At 44.5% G+C, this 19,910-nt stretch overlaps 1 protein-coding gene across 6 annotated transcripts in view; it reads right to left on the bottom strand.

The window, feature by feature from the left end:
- The window catches only part of LOC137311362 (CMP-N-acetylneuraminate-beta-galactosamide-alpha-2,3-sialyltransferase 1-like), a 197,434-nt gene that overhangs the window by 127,941 nt on the left and 49,583 nt on the right, over nt 1–19,910 (bottom strand). For 2 of the 6 annotated variants that reach the window (XM_067978626.1, XM_067978636.1), the window contains exon 2: nt 15,022–15,068. The exons of the other annotated variants lie outside the window; for them this stretch is intronic. The gene's annotated coding sequence lies outside the window, so the exon portion shown is untranslated. The remainder of the gene's footprint in view (nt 1–15,021; nt 15,069–19,910) is intronic. 6 annotated transcript variants of the gene reach the window in all.

The following is a 19,910-nucleotide window of genomic DNA, read 5'->3' as shown; positions in this document are numbered from 1 at the left end:
GTTGTAATGAATGTTGCAGCCCTTTCTATAGTTGAATAGGGGCCTCATGCTGATTTAAAGCATTCAGCTGTGCCTCGTGGTCAAAATTCAAGATTCAATAGGTGGATGAAAGAGAAGGGGTCGAAGGGATGTGCAACAAGGTGGATAAATGTGATTAGATCTATTTGCTCGTATGGAGGGTAAACGCTGACGTGGACTGGTTGGGCCGAATCGTCTGATTTTGGATAATAATGTCTATCTATTTCTATGTATTAGTTATGATGTGGAGATGCCGGTGATGGACTGGGGTTGACAATTGTAAACAATTTTACAACACCAAGTTATAGTCCAGCAATTTTATTTTAAATTCACAAGCTTTCGGAGGCTTCCTCCTTCCTCAGGTGAACGATGTTGGAAACAACGTTCACCTGAGGAAGGAGGAAGCCTCCGAAAGCTTGTGAATTTAAAATAAAATTGCTGGACTATAACTTGGTGTTGTAAAATTGTTTACAAATATGTATTAGTTAGCTAGCACTCCTGCCCAAAACATCGAGTTATATTGAGTCTACAGCACAGAAACAGGACTAGTGGCCCAACTGGTCTATGCCGGTGTTTATTCTCCACACGAGCCTCCTCTCTCCCTACTTCATCTAACCCTATTAGCAAAATCGACTATTCCTTTCTCCCTCGTGTGCTTATCTAACTTCCCTTTAAATGCATCTATACTATTTGCCTCAACTATTCCTTATGGTAGCGTGTTCCACATTCTTACCACTCTTTGGGTAAAGAAGATTCTCCTGAATTCCCTATTGGATTTATTAGTGACTATCTTATATTGATGACTTCTAGTTTTGGACTACCCCACAAGTGGGAACATTTTCTCTATGTCCACCATATCAATCCCTTTCATTATCTTCAAGACCTCTATCAGGTTACCCCTCAGCCTTCTCTTTACTAGAGAAAGGAGCCCCAACCTGTTTAGTTTTTCCTGACAAGTATATCCTCTCAGTTCTTATATTATCCTTGTGAATCTTTTTGCACCTTCTCCAATGGCTCTCTATCCATTTTATAATATGGAGTCCACAACTGTGCACAGTACTCCAAGTGTGGTCTAACCAAGGTTCTATACAAGTTTAACATAACTTCTCAGCTTTTCAATTCATTCCCTCCAGAAATGAACCCCAGTGCTTGGTTTACCTTTTTTATGGCCTTATTAACCTGCATCACTACTTTTAGTGATTTGTTTATCTGTACCACGGGATCCCTTTGCTCCTCTACTCCATTTAGATTCTTATTATCCAAGCAATATATGGCCTCCTTATTCTACCTACCAAAATGCACCACCTCACACTTATCTATATTGAAATTCATTTGCCAATTACACATCCATTCTGCAAGTTTTTTTAATGACTTCTTGCATTTTAATGCATTCTTCCCCATTATTAACTACATCCCCAATCTCGTGTCGTCCGCAAATTTTGAAATTGTACTTCCAATGCCCGAGTCCAAATCGTTGATGTAAATGGTGAACAACAGTGGTCCCAGCACAGATCCCTGTGGAACATCACTTCCTACATTTTGCCAGTCTGAGTAGTTACCCTTAACTCCTGCTCTCTGTTTTCTGTTTTGTAGCCAGCTTGTTATTCATTCTGCTATCTGTCCCCTGACTCCACATGCTCTGACCTTAGTCATGAGTCTACTATATGGTACCTTATCGAAGATCTTTTGAAAATCCAAATATATTACATCTTCTGCATTACCCTTGTCTACTCTTTCTGTTACTTCTTCAAAGAATTCAATAAGGTTGGTCAAGCATGATTTTCCCTTCTGAAATCCATGCTGAATATTCTTTATTATGGTTTCATTTTCTAGATGTTTTTCTATTACATCTTTGACTAACGATTCCATTATCTTTCCTACCACCAACATTAAGCTAACTGGTCTATAGTTCCCTGGACTTGTTCCATCTCCCTCTTTAAATATAGGAATAACATTAGCTGTCCGCCAGTCCTCTGGCACTATTCCCCTTTCTAATGAATTTTTACATATTTATGTAATCATGCCTCTGCTATCTCTTCCCTAACTTCTTTTAATATGCATGGATGCAATCCATCTGGACCAGGAGTGTTATCCTCTCTAAGTTTGATTAGTTTATCAATTATCCTCCCCTTTCTATCTAAATGTCTTTATACCTTTTTTGATCTCCTCTTCTAATGTCATACCCACCTTGTTAGTCTCCCTGGTAAATACTGAGGCAAAATAATTATTCAATATTTCTGCCATTTCGCTGTCATTACCTGTGAGTTTATCTTGTGCATCCCTTAGTGGTCCTATCCCTATTCTGATTTTTCTTTTGTTATTTGTGTGTCTGTAAAATACTTTACTATTTCTTTTTATATTCCTTGATAATTTAATTGTTCCTCTTTGCTTTCCTAATTGTTTTTTTGACTTCTTTCCTATCCTCTTCATATTCCCTTTTGTCATCCTCTCCTTTATTGTCTATCTACTTAGAGTATGCCTTTTGTTAGTTTCACAATTTTACCCTTATCTCTTTATTCATCCACGGTGTTTCATTATTGGCTAGTTTGTTCTTGTTTTCTCTGGACTTGTTCTATCTCACTTTTTAAATATAGGAATAATATTAGCTGTCTGCCAGTCCTCTGGCACTATTCCCTTTTTTAATGATTTTTTATATATATGTAATCATCTCTCTGCTATCTCTTCCCTAATGTCTTTTAATATGCGCGGATGCAATCCATCCAGACCAAGAATTTTATCCTTTCTAAGTTTGATTAGTTTATCAATTATCTCCCCCCTTTCTATCTTAAATGCCTTTATATCTTTTTTGATCTCTTCTTCTAATGTCATACCCACCTTGTTAAACTCCCTGGTAAATACTGAGGCAAGGTGATTATTCAATATTGCTGCCATTTCACTATGAGTTTATCTTGTGCATCCCTTAATGGCCTTATCTCTATTCTGATTTTTCTTTTATTTTTATGTGTCTGTCGAATACATTACTATTTCTTTTTATATTCCTTGATAATTTAATTTCGTAGTTCCTCTTCGCTTTCCTAATTGTTTTTTTGGCATCCTTCCTAACCTCTTCATATTCCCTTTTGTCATATGCCTTTTTCTTTAGTTTCAATTTTACTCTTATTTCTTTATTCATTCATGATGTTTCATTATTGGCTAGATTATTCTTGTTTTTTAGAGGAATATACTTCTCCTGAACTCTATTGATCACCGTTTCAAACATTTCCCGCAGCTGTTCCATTTTTTTCCAGTTTACTTTCCCTAGTTCCATTCTCATCCCCTCAAAATGAGCCTTTTTCCAATATGTTACTTTGGTCTGTGTCTTACTTATATCTTTCTCAATCATTATTTTAAACCTTATTATGTAATGATCGCTATTGCCCAGATGTTCCCCTACGCTTACTTCTCTTATCTGCTCCGGTTCAGATTCCATTACTAGATCCAGCAGTGATCCCTCTCCTGTTGGGCTTCTCACATAGAGGGTAAGAAAGGAGTCAAGTACACACTGTAAAAACTCCATTCCCCTTTCTCCTTTCCCTCCCTCTTCCTGCCACTTTACTTAGCTGAAATCTTCTATGATTATTATTCAATGTTTTTTACACATTTCATATATTTGCCTACATATTTCATCCTCCACTTCCCTTCCACTATTAGGTGGCCTGTAGAATATCCCTATTAATGTGATCAATCCCTTCTTATCCTTTGTCCCAATCCATATGGTTTCTGTTTCTATCTTAATATTACTTATGTCCCTTTTTATTGCCATTTTGTTGTCTCTAATTAGTATAGCTACTCCCCCCTTCTTTCTTCACTATCCTTTCTAAATACGTTATATCCTACAATATTTAGCTACCAGTTCGGTTCTTATGTAGCCATGTTTCAGTTATCCTTACTACATCTGGCTCCTCTCTATGAATTATTGCCTCCAGTTCTCCCGTTTTGTTTCAGATGCTGTGCTCATCGCTGTAGAGGCAATTTAATTTGTTTTTAATAATTGTTCTCCTCACTTTATTTTTAATAGTCATTTTATACTTATGTTGTATAACTGTATTTGTTCCCTGACCGTTTATGTTACCCTTATTCTTTACCTTAGTCTGACCTTTACTCTCATCTCCTATTTCTTTTATCTTCAGACTTATGTTATTTTCACCAGATCCCTCCCAGTCTTACTAGTTTAAAATCCTATGGACAGCCCTATTTATCCTGTCTGCTAGGACACTGGTCCCACTCAGGTTCAGGTGGAGCTCGTCCCAGCGGTGCAGCTCCTTCCTGTCCCAGTACTGGTGCCAGTGTCCCATGAAATGGAACCCCTCCTTCCCACACCACTCTTTCAGCCACGCATTCACCTTTCTGATCTGCCTATCCCTATGCCAATTAGCATGTGGCTCAGGTAGTAATCCCGAGATTACCACCTGTGAGGTCCTATTTTTTAATTTAGTTCCTAACTTCTGATAGTCCCTTAGCAGGACCTCCTCTCTTTTCTTCCCTATGTCATTGGACCCAACATGGAACATGACAATTGGATCTTCCCCCTCCTTTTCCAAGTTCCTCTTCAGTTGCTCTGGGATATCCTTTACCTTTGCACCAGATAGGCAACATACCCTTCTGGACTCTCGTTACAACTGTAGAGGACGCTATCTATCCCCCTAATTATCAAATCTCCTATGACTACAACTTTTCTATTCTGCTCTTCCTCCGCTTGGACTGCCTCCTGCTCCACAGTGCCATGGTTGCATCACGGCTGTCCATCCAGCAGCCTGCATCCTTCTCCTCACAGGTAGCAAGGAGATAGTACTTGTTGGATAGGACCAATGTCTGCAGGACCTCCTTCTCTATTTCCCCTTGGTTCCCCTTACCCTGATGACTAACATTCACGCTCTCCCCTTCCTGTACCTGTGCTTTCCTCTGAGATGTGACTTTACTCTGGTGAAAACTATCCAAAAATTCCTGGCCCTCCCTTATGTGTCGGGGTGTCCCTAACTCACACTCCAGCTCAAGGACTCTGGGCTGGAGTGTCTCAAGGCACAGACACTTCCTACAGATGTAGCAATCCGGGACAATCTGACTGTCCACAAACTCCCACATATCACAGCCCCAACACTACATTTCTAGTTTTTATTTATTTATTAGTATTAATTTAGTTCTAGATATAATAAAATTACTTGAGATCTAGATTATATTTAGTAAATGGATTTAGCTTGATTTCAGATTAATTTGTAGCTAATTAGCCATGTTTTTTGTTTATTAACTTCTTTATTTATTATCTCCTTAACTCCTATTTATTATTTATGAATACCAGATTTTAATGTAATGAAATTAGTTTTAATTTTATCCCCTTAGATCTGACTGATTAATTAAACACTTAGCTTAATTATATAATAAACTAAACACTTGGCTCAATTATAGTAAATTAAACACTTGGCTTAATTATATAATAAATTAAACACTTGGCTTAATTATATAATAAATTAAACACTTGGCTTAATTATATAATAAATTAAACACATAGCTCTATTATAGAATAAATTAAACACTTAGCTGTAATTCCTCAGGCTCAACCACCCTTCCCTCTGCTCAGATTCAGATTCAGAATTTTTTTTTCAGATTTTTCCCTGCGTTTGTTTTACTGTGCTCCGCTCAGCCGCTTCTCCCCCGCTTTAAGTGCTCCGCTCAGCCGCTTCTCCCCCGCTTTAAGTGCTCCGCTCAGCCGCTTCTCCCCCGCTTTAAGTGCTCCGCTCAGCCGCTTCTCCCCCGCTTTAAGTGCTCCGCTCAGCCGCTTCTCCCCCGCTTTAAGTGCTCCGCTCAGCCGCTTCTCCCCCGCTTTAAGTGCTCCGCTCAGCCGCTTCTCCCCCGCTTTAAGTGCTCCGCTCAGCCGCTTCTCCCCCGCTTTAAGTGCTCCGCTCAGCCGCTTCTCCCCCGTTTTAAGTGCTCCGCTCAGCCGCTTCTCCCCCGCTTTAAGTGCTCCGCTCAGCCGCTTCTCCCCCGCTTTATGTGCTCTGCTCAACCACTTCTCTCCCCCGCTTTAAGTGCTCTGCTCAACCACTTCTCTCCTGCGTTTTAAGTGCTCTGCTCAGCTGCTTCTCCCCCGCTTTAAGTGCTCCGCTCAACCACTTCTTTCCTGCATTTTAAGTGCTCTGCTCAACCACTTCTCTCCTGCGTTTTAAGTGCTCTGCTCAACCACTTCTCTCCTGCGTTTTAAGTGCTCTGCTCAGCTGCTTCTCCCCCGCTTTAAGTGCTCCGCTCAACCACTTCTTTCCTGCATTTTAAGTGCTCTGCTCAACCACTTCTCTCCTGCGTTTTAAGTGCTCTACTCAGCTGCTTCTCCCCCGCTTTAAATGCTCCGCTCAACCACTTCTCTCCTGCGTTTTAAGTGCTCTACTCAACCACTTCTCCCCCGCTTTAAGTGTTCTGCTCAGCTGCTTCTCTTTAATATAACAGGTGATTAATATATTTAAATCAGGATCCTAAGATGTATTTAGGACCCCTATGCAATTCTGGTCTGCCACATGCAGAGCAAGGAAAAATAGGATGCCATAAAGGCCAAGAAGATCCACAGTCCCCTCAGATTAATTCCCCCGTCTGTCATGCCTGTTCCTATGGGTGTGAGATCTGCCTGAGATGCATAGATTAACACTGCCAACAGAACAAAGATGCATCTTCTACTGTGCCAAAACTCTACTGCTCTCCCCACAAACATATGGATTAGGCACCTGTTGTAAACAGTCAAGGGCAGAGGGGTCTAGGGTATTTTTTTGTGAGAAGCAGTTCTGAAAGGGAGGTGGACTGTTCCTGAAATATAAGCATATACAACAGTACTTTATCAGTGTGAGAATATACACCAGTATTATATTAGTGTGTGAGAATATACAACAGTACTTTATCAGTGTGAGAATATACACCAGTATTATATTAGTGTGTGAGAATATACAACAGTACTTTATCAGTGTGAGAATATACATCAGTATTATATTAGTGTGTGAGAATATACAACAGTACTTTATCAGTGTGAGAATATACACCAGTATTATATTAGTGTATGAGAATATAAAACAGTACTTTATCAGTGTGAGAACCAGAGTACAACTCTTTTGATTTAAAAAAATGTACTGGATAACATTTAAGTTTTTAAAAATTGTTTACACCTGACCATTAAATGTTAAATGTTTCTTAGTTTTCCAATTTCAACTTGCAGTCTGTTTCTTTGTAATGTTTAGCATTTTGGATTATAAAAGGTGGGGAAAAAAGAACACAGACTTTGGAAAAGGCATCGATATGTAATTTTCACAAGTTACAAATGTCACTGTAAATTGAAACATCGGTCGATGTCAAAATCATTCAGAGCCTTTTTGTTTTACTTTACCGATCCTCCAACTTGAACCTTTCTGTGGGGTATTGGAGCCAGATAATGCTTCGATGCACAAGCAACCTTGCTCCTTTTGGTTTAGATTTATTACTAATTTCTCCCAATTTCCCCCCCCCCTCCCCTCCTGAAGGCACAGGGGGTGAAATTGGTCTTTGATGGTGGGGCCAAGTGGGTGATAATGAATTGCAGCCCGTTTTATACACTGGCTTAAGTCAATGGAAAAGAAAATCCGGCAGGGTGTAAAACGGGCTGTCGATTGATTGTCGCTTGTGTTGTGCTACAGCCTGAGACCAATCTCACCCCCACAGACTCTTGCCAGGGTACAGTTCTACAGATGCCAGTCATCTACTGGTGCAAGCTTTTTCAAGATTAGATTGGGTAGGTGGATGAAGGAAAAGGGGTCGAAGGGATATAGTTAAATTCGATCAGAACGATTTGCTAGCATGGAGGGCAAACGCCGACTCAGTCTGGTCGGCCTGAATGACCTCTCTCCATGTTGTATGTGAGTGGGTTTACCCCGGCATCGCAATAATGCTGATCAGAAAATATAGGTGCGGGCATCGGCCAGGGAAGGTATCACAGCCAAGCCTGATCCTGAGCTCAGCTGGCATCCATATGTATGCTCTCTCCAGCAGGGTTCATTGGATAATGGTCAGGAGCAGGAATCATGGCTCATTTACCCCACCTCTCTAACTCAAGAGGATTGAGCCCAATTGTAACATCACAGTCAGGGCTGTAGCTGGGGGTCAAACTTTTACTGGAACAAAACACTGCCTACAGTTATTGGTGTTTCGGACTGCAGAACAGCAGATTTGGAAGACAACACTTCCCATAGCTCTGCACAGCCAAAGCGAACAGTGTTAAATTTGGACAAAACAAGGTTGCTGGGGCTCTCTATGATTCTAGGCGGCTGCCTATTGCTGGCTACAGCCCTGGTCCCTGGAACATAGAAACACAGAAAGTAGGAGCAAGAGTAGGCCATTCGGCCCTTCAGGCCTACTCCGCCATTCAAAATGATCATGGTTGATCGTCTAACTCAGTACTCTGTTCCTGCTTTTTCCCCATATCCCTTGATCCCTTTAGCATTAAGAAATATATCTATCTCCTTCTTGAACACATCTAATAACTTGGCCTCCACTGCCTTCTGTGGTAGAGAATTCCACAGGCTCACCACCCTCTGAGTGAAGAAATTTCTCCTCATCTCGGTTCTAAATGACATACCCTGTATCCTGAGACTGTGACCCCTGCCATCAGGAACATCCTCCCTGCATCTAGTTTGTCTAATCCTGTTAGAATTTTATATGATTCGATGAGATCACCTCTCATTCTTCTAAACTCTAGTGAATATAGGCCTAGTTGACCCAATCTCTCCTCATACGTCAGTCCTGCCGTCCCAGGAATCAGTCTGGTAAACCTTTGTTGCATTCCCTCCATGGCAAGGACATCCTTCCTCAGATAAGGAGACCAAAACTGCACACAATACTCCAGATGTGGTCTCACCAAGGCCCTGCATAACTGCAATAAGACATCCCTGCTCTGTACTCCAATCCTCTTGCAATGAAGGCCAACATACCATTCGCCTTCCTAACTGCTTGTTGCACCTGAATGCTCGCTTTCAGCGACTGGTGTACAAGGACACCCAGGTCTCGTTGCACCTCCCCTTTTCCCAATCTATCACCATTCAGATAATAATCTGCCTTTCTATTTTTACAACCAAAGTGGATAACCTCACATTTATCCACATTATACTGCATCTGCCATGTTCTTGCCCACTCCACCAACTTGTCTCAATCACATAGAAGCCTCTTTGCATCCTCCTCACAGCTCACATTCCACCCCAGCTTTGTGTCGTCTGCAAACTTGGAAATGTTACATTTAGTTCCCTCATCCAAATCATTGATTTATATTGTGAATAGCTGGGGCCCAAACACTGATCCCTGCGGTACCCCACTAGTCACTGCCTGCCACCCCGAAAAAGAACCGTTTATTCCTACTCTCTGTTTCCTGTCTGTCAACCAATTCTCAATCCATGCCAGTATATTCCCCCCAATCCCATGTGCTTTAATTTTGCACACTAACACCTTGTGTGGGACCTTATCAAAACATAGGAACATAGGAAGGAACATAGGATCATAGGAACAGGAGTAGGCCATTCAGCCCCTCGTGCCTGCTCCGCCATTTGATAAGATCATGGCTGATCTGTGATCTAACTCCATATACCTGCCTTTGGCCCATATCCCTTAATACCTTTGGTTGCCAAAAAGCTGTCTATCTCAGATTTAAATTTAGCAATTGAGCTAGTATCAATTGCCTTCTGAAAATCCAAATACACCACATCCACTGGTTCTCCCCTATCTATTCTACTAGTTACATCCTCAAAAAACTCCAGTAGATTTGTTAAGCATGATTTCCCTTTCATAAACCCATGCTGACTTTGTCCAATCCCATTAATGCTCTCCAAGTGTTTTGTTATCACTTCTTTTATAATAGACTCTAGCATTTTCCCCACTACTAATGTTAAGCTAACTGGTCTGTAATTCCCTGTTTTTTCTCTCCCTCCTTTTTTAAATAGTGGGGTTACATTTGCCACCCTCCAATCTGTAGGAACTGTTCCAGAGTCTATAGAATTTTGGAAGATGATCACCAATGCATCCACTATTTCCAGGGCCACTTCCTTTAGTACTCTGGGATGTAGATTATCAGGCCCTGGGGATTTGTCAGCAAATTATCCCAACCATGGTGAAGTGCTGCATGATTTGTTTTGCCTGTTTACCCACATTTCTCAAGAAAACCCTTGATGCTAAGTCAAAGAATGCGACACACAGGCCAAGTTTCATCGCATGCTGTAAACCATCAATCACCCACAGAGATAATAAGTGAACTCATTTGTTTGAGCATTTCAGAGTAATGAAAATCAAGATAGATTTAACATGGATTACCTATTATTTATGTCAATCATTTTTGAGAAAATTGGCTTTGATAGACTGCAATACAACTAGCAGAACATAAGGAGTTAAGCTCAATCCAGAAATTCAAGCATTTATTTTGCATTAAGTTTGACCTCAGCTTCTAGGATCAGCAATTTAATTACCTACTGAGGCAAAGTAGAATAGAGTAGAATTCCATTTTAGACTGGAGGATGGGATTCTTTCCACTCGGCTCCAGGCACCCTTCCAAGCCTATGCCCTAACAAGTAGGGTGGTCTTAATTGGGCAAGTAGTGAAAAGCTCACCAATACTCTGTACTGGTTGCTGCACAGTTTCAGCTAGTTGGAATTACCCCCATGAACCTTGGCACACTTGGGGGTGGGGGGGGGTCCGAATGTTAGCTCTATAAACCTGTATCTTAGCTCCCAGATTTAGAAAAGTGAGGGGTGTCCCAACAGTCCGCACTTTGTGCTGGACAATGAAAAACTCTACAGATAGGGATTTCTCAGTTGCTTGGTTTGGGGACCCATAAATTATTAGGGATGGGTTTCTGCACGTGTCACACTCAGCTGCTCTGTTCGGCACTAACCCACGATCCGAATTTAAGCTGTTTAATTCATTGCCTGAGCCAAAAATTATTGACTCACAAGTGAAGCTGTTGTTATCAGTTCTCGCTCTCAAATGCCTGAGGAGGTTCATAGAATCATACAACACAGAAGAGGCCATTCGGCCCTTCATGTCTGTGCCGGCTCTTTGAAAGAGCTATCCAATTAGTCCCCCTCCCCTGCTCTTTCCCCAGAGCCCTGCAAATTTCTTCTTTCCAAGTATATATCCAATTCCTTTTCAAAGTTACTACTGAATCTGCTTCCACCACTCTTTCAGGCACTGTATTCCAGATCGTAACAACTTGCTGCATTAAAAAAAAACTCTCCTAATTTCCCCCCTGGATTTTTTTGTTAATTGACTTAAATCTGTGTCCCCTGGTTACCAGCCCTCATGCCAGTGGAAACAGTTTCTCCCTATCTACTCTATCAATACCCCTCATAATTTTGAACACATCTATTAAGTCTCCCCTTAACTTTCTCTGCTCTAAGGAGAACAATCCCAGCTTCTCCAGTCTCTCCGCAAAACTAAAGTCCTCATCCCCGGTGCCATTGTGGTAAATCTCCTCTGCACCCTCTCTAAGGCCTTGACATCTTTCCTAAAGTGTGGTGCCCAGAATTGGGCACTATACTCCAGCTGAGGCCTAACCAGTGATTTATAAAAGTTTAGCATAACTTCCTTGCTTTTGTACTCTATGCCTCCATTTATAAAACCAAGGATCCCATGTGCTTTTTTTAACAGCTTCCTCAAATTGTCCTGCCACCTTCAAAGATTTGTGTGTGCGAACCCCCAGATCTCTCTGTTCCTGCACCCCCTTTAAAATTGTACCATTTAATCTATATTGCCCCTCCTAATTTTTCCTTCCAAAATGCAAGTTTCTGTAGTATGATGTACCTGCCTATGCTCTGAATTCAACCTGTTTATGCTGGAAGCCTGAAACACCAGAACTACTACACATACTCCAGATTTGCACATGTGCAGTTGCTCAGTGGCTCAGTGGTAGCACTCTTGCCCCTGAGTTGAAAGGTGGGGTGTTCAAGTCCACTCCAGAGACGTGAGCCCAAAATCTAGGTTGACACTCTGAGGAAATGCTGCGATGTCAGGTGTGCTGTCTTTCAGATGAGATGTTAAGCTGAGGCCCCATCTGCCTTCTCAGGTACAAAAGATTCTGTGGCACTAATTGCAGAGGCGCTCTTCCTAATGTTGATCCCTCAACCTAAAACAAATGATCTGGTTATTGTCATATTGCTGTTTGTGGGATCTTGCTGTGTGCAAATTGGCTGCCGCGTTTCCTATATTACAAACTGACTACACTTCAAAAGTGCGTAATTGGCTGTAAAGCGTTTTGGGACGTCCTGAGGTCAAGAAAGGCACTATGTAAATGCAAGTCTCTTTTAAAAAGTAACAAAAGGAGGCATTCAAATGTGTGAGAATGCCTGCCCCAAAATCAACCATGCTTAGTCTTCCATATCACAGAACCTACCCCAACCAGTAATCGCTTTTCAGTCTTTCGTTTGGCTCAGTGAAGTAGTACTCTTGCCTCTGAGGCACAAGGTTGTGGGTTCAAGTCTCACACCACGACTGCAGCACCTAATCTACGCTGATACTTCAGTACTGAGGGAGCGCTGCACTGTCAGAGGTGCCGTCTTCGGAATGAAACGTCAAATAAATCCAACTGTTTGGGTAGATGTAAAATAGTCGGGGGAAGCAATTTTTTAATTGCGGTGGGGATGGAAAACCGACAGTAGCAGGTCAGCTGCTGGATTTTCCTTTCTATTGAAGTCAGGCAAGTTGTACAACAGACGGCCAATCTGCTACTGCCAGTTTTCATCCCCCGCCGAAGTTAAATATTACCCTCCTCCCCCACCATGACAGTAGTCCTTCTGGTGTTGTGATCAAAATATCCCTCAACAACAACCAAAATAAAAGGGATTTAACTGGTCTTTTATCTCATTTGCTATTTATGGGATCTTGCTGCGCACATATGAATGTTTGTATTTGCCTATGTAACAATTATGATTACACTTCATTCACTCCTGAACACTAAAGGTGAAGAAATAAACCTCCTGTGTATCTCTCGCCTTCCCATTGTTCAAATCGGTCTGGTCGCTTTCCACGGATGTAATTTTCCTGTCCACCCAAGCTCTGATGCCGTTACTCTCCCCGACTCGGCTGTTGCTCTTCCTCCACCTGTCGACCCTCACTATGGTCTGCTCCTCCACCTGTCGACCCTCACTATGGTCTGCTCCTCCACCTGTCGACCCTCAATATGGTCTGCTCCTCCACCTGTCGACCCTCACTATGGTCTGCTCCTCCACCTGTCGACCCTCACTATGGTCTGCTCCTCCACCTGTCGACCCTCACTATGGTCTGCTCCTCCACCTGTCGAACCTCACTATGGTCTGCTCCTCCACCTGTCGACCCTCACTATGGTCTGCTCCTCCACCTGTCGACCCTCACTATGATCTGCTCCTCCACCTGTCGACCCTCACTATGATCTGCTCCTCCACCTGTCGACCCTCACTATGATTTGCTCTCCCCCACCTGTCCACCCTCACTATGGTCCCCCCCCCAACCTGTCCACCCTCCCTATGGTCTGCTCCACCACCACGAGTCCACCCTCCCTATGGTCTGCTCCACCACCACCTGTCCACCCTCCCTATGGTCTGCTCCACCACCACCTGTCCACTCTCCCTATGGTCTGCTCCACCACCACCTGTCCACCTACCCTATGGTCTGCTCCCCCCCACCTGTCCACCCTCCCTATGGTCTGCTCCCCCACCACCTGACCACCCTCCCTATGGTCTGCTCCCCCCACCTGTCCACCCTCCCTATGGTCTGCTCCCCCACCACCTATCCACCCTCCCTATGGTCTGCTCCCCCACCACCTGACAACCCTCCCAATGGTCTGCTCCCCACCACCTGTCCACCCTCCCTATGGTCTGCTCCCCCACCACCTGACAACCCTCCCAATGGTCTGCTCCCCCCCACCTGTCCACTCTCCCTATGGTCTGCTCCACCACCACCTGACAACCCTCCCTATGGTCTGCTCCCCCACCACCTGTCTACCCTCCCTATGGTCTGCTCCACCCCACCTGTCCACCCTCCCTAAGGTCTGCTCCCGCTCACCTGTCCACCCTCCCTATGGTCTGCTCCCCCACCACCTATCCACCCTCCCTATGGTCTGCTCCCCCCGACCTGTCCATCCTCCCTATGGTCTGCTCCCCCCCCCACATGTCCACCCTCCCCATGATCTGCCCCCCACCCACCTGTCGACTCTCCCTAAGATCTGCTCCTTCCGACCCGTCCACCCATCATGTGGTCTGCTTATCCCCACCTGTCCATCTCCCTATTGTCTACTACAATCCACCTGCCCTATAGCCTGTTTCTCTCCACCTCTTCTATGGTCTACTGCTCCTCCACCTATCCACCCGGCTGCTGGTCTGCTTTGCTCCACCTGGCTGGATCCTGATGCTTGATTCTATGCCTCTCCCACTCAGCCCAGACCCAATAATCTGCCACTCCCCACACACCCTAGTCCCAATGATCTGCCTCTCCCACTCGCCCTAGTCCCAATGATCTGCCTCTCCCACTCGCCCTAGTCCGAATGATCTGCCTCTCCAACTCACCCTAGTCCAAATGATCTGCCTCTCCCACTCGCCCTAGTCCGAATGATCTGCCTCTCCCACTCGCCCTATTCCCAATGATCTGCGTCTCCCACTCGCCCTAGTCCCAATGATCTGCCTCTCCCACTCGCCCTATTCCCAATGATCTGCCTCTCCCACTCGCCCTAGTCCGAATGATCTGCCTCTCCCACTCGCCCTAGTCCCAATGATCTGCCTCTCCCACTCGCCCTAGTCCCAATGATCTGCCTCTCCCACTCGCCCTAGTCCCAATGATCTGCCTGTCCCACTCACCCTAGTCCGAATGATCTGCCTCTCCCACTCGCCCTAGTCCCAATGATCTGCCTCTCCCACTCGCCCTAGTCCTAATGATCTGCCTCTCCCACTCGCCCTAGTCCTAATGATCTGCCTCTCCTCACAAATGACTCTACCATTCTGCCCGAGTTCTCCCTGTCTGCCAGAATCACAATGCTCTCCCTCTCCCACTCACCTGCATTCTGATGCTGTAGCCTTTTCTTGCCCACTCGTGGTTGCAAACTGGAGCAAGATGTAGAAACAGAAGAATAAGAAAGGTGCATAGGGAAAAGAAAAGTGAAAAGAAGCGAGAGGGGAAACAAAAAAAAGAAATATCAGAGTGAGGCGATGCAAATGAGAGACAGGAAGGTTTTTCTCAAGTCCAACGGCTCTCAAGTATAAACAAGAGAAAAGAACCTACTTTAAACAACTCCGCTGAAATAACTGAAAGACGGAGGTGCTTTAGCTTTGAAGAAACCCTCCCTTCTACAGCAATGAACCTTTAAAGAAGTCATGAAAAAAAGGCCTCAATTCAAAGAATACAAAATAAGGGGACTGTGTGTGTGCAGTCACACTCACTTAAAGTATTTCCACTATTAAAAACCCTAAGCTGTGGTCATTCGTAATGGCTCAGCTTTAAACAAATGTGACCTTCACAGAAGTTTAGGGGAAGTATTAACAGAAAAAAGATTTGCATTTAAAATACTGTCAAGGTCAAACCAGTACACAAACCAAATGAAAACAAAGTACAGACTGCCAGCGATCCACTCCCACTCTCATCAGTGATTCCCACATCTGTAATTAATATTTGAGAACTGGTGATGTAAAAAGATTGTTACTGAGCAACAGAAAGAGGACCAAGATGATTTGTAAGCTGAAAGAAAGAAAGACTTGTATTTATATAGCGCCTTTCATGACCTCAGGATGTCCAAAAGCACTTCACAGCCAATGAAGTACTTTTGAAGTGTGGTCATTGTTGCAATGCAGGAAATGTGGCAGCCAATTTGTGAACAGCAAGGTCCCTACAAACAGCACTGTGATAATAAGAACATAAGAAATAGGAGCAGGAGTAGGCCAATCAGCCCCTCGAGCCTGCTCCGCCATTCAATAAGATCATGGCTGATCTGATCCTAACCTCAAATCTAAATTCATGTCCAATTTCCTGCCCGCTCCCCGTAACCCCTAATTCCCTTTACTTCTGTCGATTTCCGTTTTAAATTTAATGACCAGATATTCTATGTAAATGATTTAGGTTGAGGAATAAATATTGGGAAGAACTCCCTTGCTCTTCTTCAAAACAGTGCCATAGGATCTTTTACATCCATCTGAGTAGGCAGGTGGGGCCTTGGTTTCAGATCTCATTGGAAAGACAGCACAGCACTCCCTCAGTACTACGCTGCAGTGTCAGCCGAGATTTTTGTGCTCAAATCTCTGGAGTGGAACTTCAACCCACAATCTTCTGACTCAGAGGCAAGAGTGCTGCCAGTGAGCTAGTTACCTGGAGAAACTAAGAGGACGATCAGGCAGTAACGCTGGCATTGCTGCAAAGCAATGTTAAAACTGCAGTATATCTCCAGACCTGATTCCAGAGTGGAGTGCTTTGAAATCCTCTGGAGGTGATCATCTCACATGGCATAGGTGTGACAGTGCACGGAGCATAACTCCAGTGCGGTGTCAAGCCAGGTTTAAAAAGTGCTCAAATAGTCCCTCCGTCCTATTGCCATGTTGGTCACTGCACTGACTGCATTTGCTCGAAAGGTTTTATGGTTTTTTTTGCTAATTAAAAATAAGATTGAGAAATCAGACAGTGACCGTATCACTGTTCCTAACTTACTGTTTACTAACTAGGGAACATAATAGGAGCAGGAGTAGGCCATCCGGCCCCTCGAGCCTGCTCCGCCATTCAACAAGATCACTGTTGATCTTCTACCTCAACGCCATTTTCCTGCACCATCCCCATATCCCTTGATGCCTTTAATATCTAGAAATCTATCGATCTCTGTTTTGAATGTACTCAATGACTGAGCCTCCACAGCCCTCTGGGGTAGAGAATTCCAAAGATTCACCACCCTCTGAGTGAAGGTCTTTCTGCCTTGCAAATAAACTAAAGTATCAAATTCAAGTGAGAGTCAAAATGGCACAGACACAAGATGAATAGCTTTAGTGTAATGCAAGGGTCAAAAAACAATGAGGTTTCCTTTCTCTCTGTTTTCCATACCATGTGCCAGGATCCCAATAGTTGTGTACTTGCTAAGATGCTTCACAGAAACATAGAAAATAGGAGCAGGAGTAGGCCATTCGGCCCTTCGAGCCTGCTCCGCCATTCAATATGATGATGGATGATCCTCTATCTCAATACCATATTCCCGCTCTCTCCCCATACCCCTTGATGCCTTTTGTGTCTAGAAATCTATTTAGCTCCTTCTTAAATATATTCAGTCACTTGGCCTCCACAGCCTTCTGTGATAGAGAATTCCACAGATTCACCACCCTCTGAGTGAAGAAATTTCTCCCCATCTCAGTCCTAAATGTCCTACCCCGTATCCTGAGACTGTGACCCCTAGTTCTGGACCCCCCAGCCAGGGGATACATCCTCCCTGCATCCAGTCTGTCTAGCCCTGTCAGAATTTTATATGTTTCAATGAGATCCCCTCTCATTCTTCTAAACTCTAGTGAATACAGGCCGAGCCGACCCAATCTCTCCTCATACAACAGTCCTGTCATCCCAGGAGTCAGTCTGGTGAACCTTCGCTGCACTCCCTCTATGGCAAGTATATCCTTTTTTAGGTAAGGAGACCAAAACTGCACACAATACTCCAGGTGTGGTCTCACCAAGGCATTTATACTATGGAGTACAGCTGCACATCTCCTGTCGGCTGCACTCCTACAATATAAAAGCACCCCATTTAGCCGTGGCTCAGTGGTAGCACTCTCACCTCTAAGTCAGAAGGTTGTGGGATCAAGTCCTACTCTAGATACTTGAGGTCATAATCTAGGCTGGCACTACAGCGCAGTACTGAGGGAGTGCTGCACTGTAGGAGGCGTCGTCTTCCGGATATGACATTAAACGAGATCCCGTCTTTGTTCTCAGATGGACGTAAAAGATCCCATGGCTCTATTCTAACAAGAGCAGGGGAATTCTCTTGATGCCCTGGCCAATATTCATTCCTCAAGCAACACCTAAAACAGATGATCTGGTCATTTATTTCATTGCTCTTTTTGGGACCTTGCTGTGAGCAAATTGGCTGTCGTGTTGCTGAAGGTGCCAAAGGGACAATTGTAACTCACTAAATTAGCATAGGGCCACTTACTGCCTCGTTTACGCTGGCGCTTCAGCTGAGATCATCTCGGGTAGGGTGCTGAGATGGGTGGAGGGAGCACCTGCCTGCTTCAGGCAGGAGGCCACTTGTAATGTGCAAATCAGAGTCCAATGACATGCACAGGGCCCTGATTGCTATTCTGAGCTGCAAATGACCACAAGCGTGTGCCGCGCTGCTCCGCCCATTTATACCAGGCACTGAGTGGCCGAACCAACTGCTCTTAAAAGGACCTCTAGACCTCCTCCTGCATCCACAAAAATAAATTCTAGCCGGCTGCCGGCCTGTCCGAGGCCCACCCCGGGATCGCCTCCCCTCCCCTCACCAACTGTCAGCCGGCTCAATGTGGAGCATGGCCAATTTCTCACCCTCCCACAACCGGTGATCTGCAGCGCGGTGCCCACTTGGTGACAACCGCATGGTCAATATGGCCTGAGCCGTCCATTATCTGCCTGAAGTTAAAATCGCCACTCAAGTATTTACACATCAAATATGGCATCCATTTAAACTAGACATGGAGGGGGAAGGGTTATTGCTTTGTGCATATCGACGGGCAAAAGATCTTGACTAATTATGAGGTGCAGGCTGACGGTGTTGTTTAGGGTAGAGTGGTATGGACAACCGTGAGTCATTGGTTCAAATAGATTGGGTCTGAATTTCCATTGGGGTTGTCCAAATCCCCCTCTGTAACCTTGATGGGAGATAGGCGGAACCGCCAGAGATCAGGACAATCCGTATGGAAATTCAAGACCAATATTTTGAGCAATTTGAGCCAGCGACGATGCTAAAGTAGACGTACCAGATTTGCCAAGGCCAGCATCCTGGGAAGGTCTTTTTTTAACTGGGTATTCCCGGCCACCCATCTCAGTGAATCCGGAAGGTCTATCCTTGGGTGTCGCCATAGGCTGCGCGACCCCTGCGTGGGAAGAGCCGGTGGCACTAAAACGGGACTAAGGGCAACTCCCTGCCTAACTGCATCATGGGAGCGGCTTCAACCCATGTACTGCAACAGTTCAAGGAGAAGCCAGTCTTCAGCCAATTCAATTCAACCAATTTGATTCACTCCACGTGATATCAAGAAACGGCTGAGTGTACTGGATACAGCAAAGGCTATGGAAAGGCTATGGGCCCCGACAACATCCCGGCTGTAGTGCTGAAGACTTGTGCTCCAGAACTAGCTGCGCCACTAGCCAAACTGTTCCAATACAGCTACAACACTGGCATCTACCCGACAATGTGGAAAATTGCCCAGGTATGTCCTGTCCACAAAAAGCAGGACACATCCAATTCGGCCAATTACCGCCCCATCAGTCTACTCTCAATCATCAGCAAAGTGATGGAAGGTGTCGTCGACAGTGCTATCAAGCGGCACTCACCAATAACCTGCTCACCGATGCTCAGTTTGGGTTCCGCCAGGACCACTCGGCTCCAGACCTCATTACAGTCTTGGTCCAAACATGGTCAAAAGAGCTGAATTCCAGAGGTGTGGTGAGAGTGACTGCCCTTGACATCAAGGCAACATTTGACCGAGTGTGGCACCAAGGAGCCTGAGTAAAATTGAAGTCAATGGGAATCAGGGGGAAAACTCTCCAGTGGCTGGAGTCATACCGAGCACAAAGGAAGATGGTAGTGGTTGTTGGAGGCCAATCATCTCAGCCACAGGGCATTGCTGCAGGAGTTCCTCAGGGCAGTGTCCTAGGCACAACCATCTTTAGCTGCTTCATCAATGACCTTCCCTCCATCATAAGGTCAGAAATGGGGATGTTCG

This window comes from Heptranchias perlo, chromosome 3 (assembly GCF_035084215.1).
Source record: "Heptranchias perlo isolate sHepPer1 chromosome 3, sHepPer1.hap1, whole genome shotgun sequence".
Lineage (NCBI taxonomy): Eukaryota > Metazoa > Chordata > Chondrichthyes > Hexanchiformes > Hexanchidae > Heptranchias > Heptranchias perlo.
Note: the sequence above shows the minus strand (reverse complement) of the source record. Positions and strands in the feature narration are given on the sequence as shown.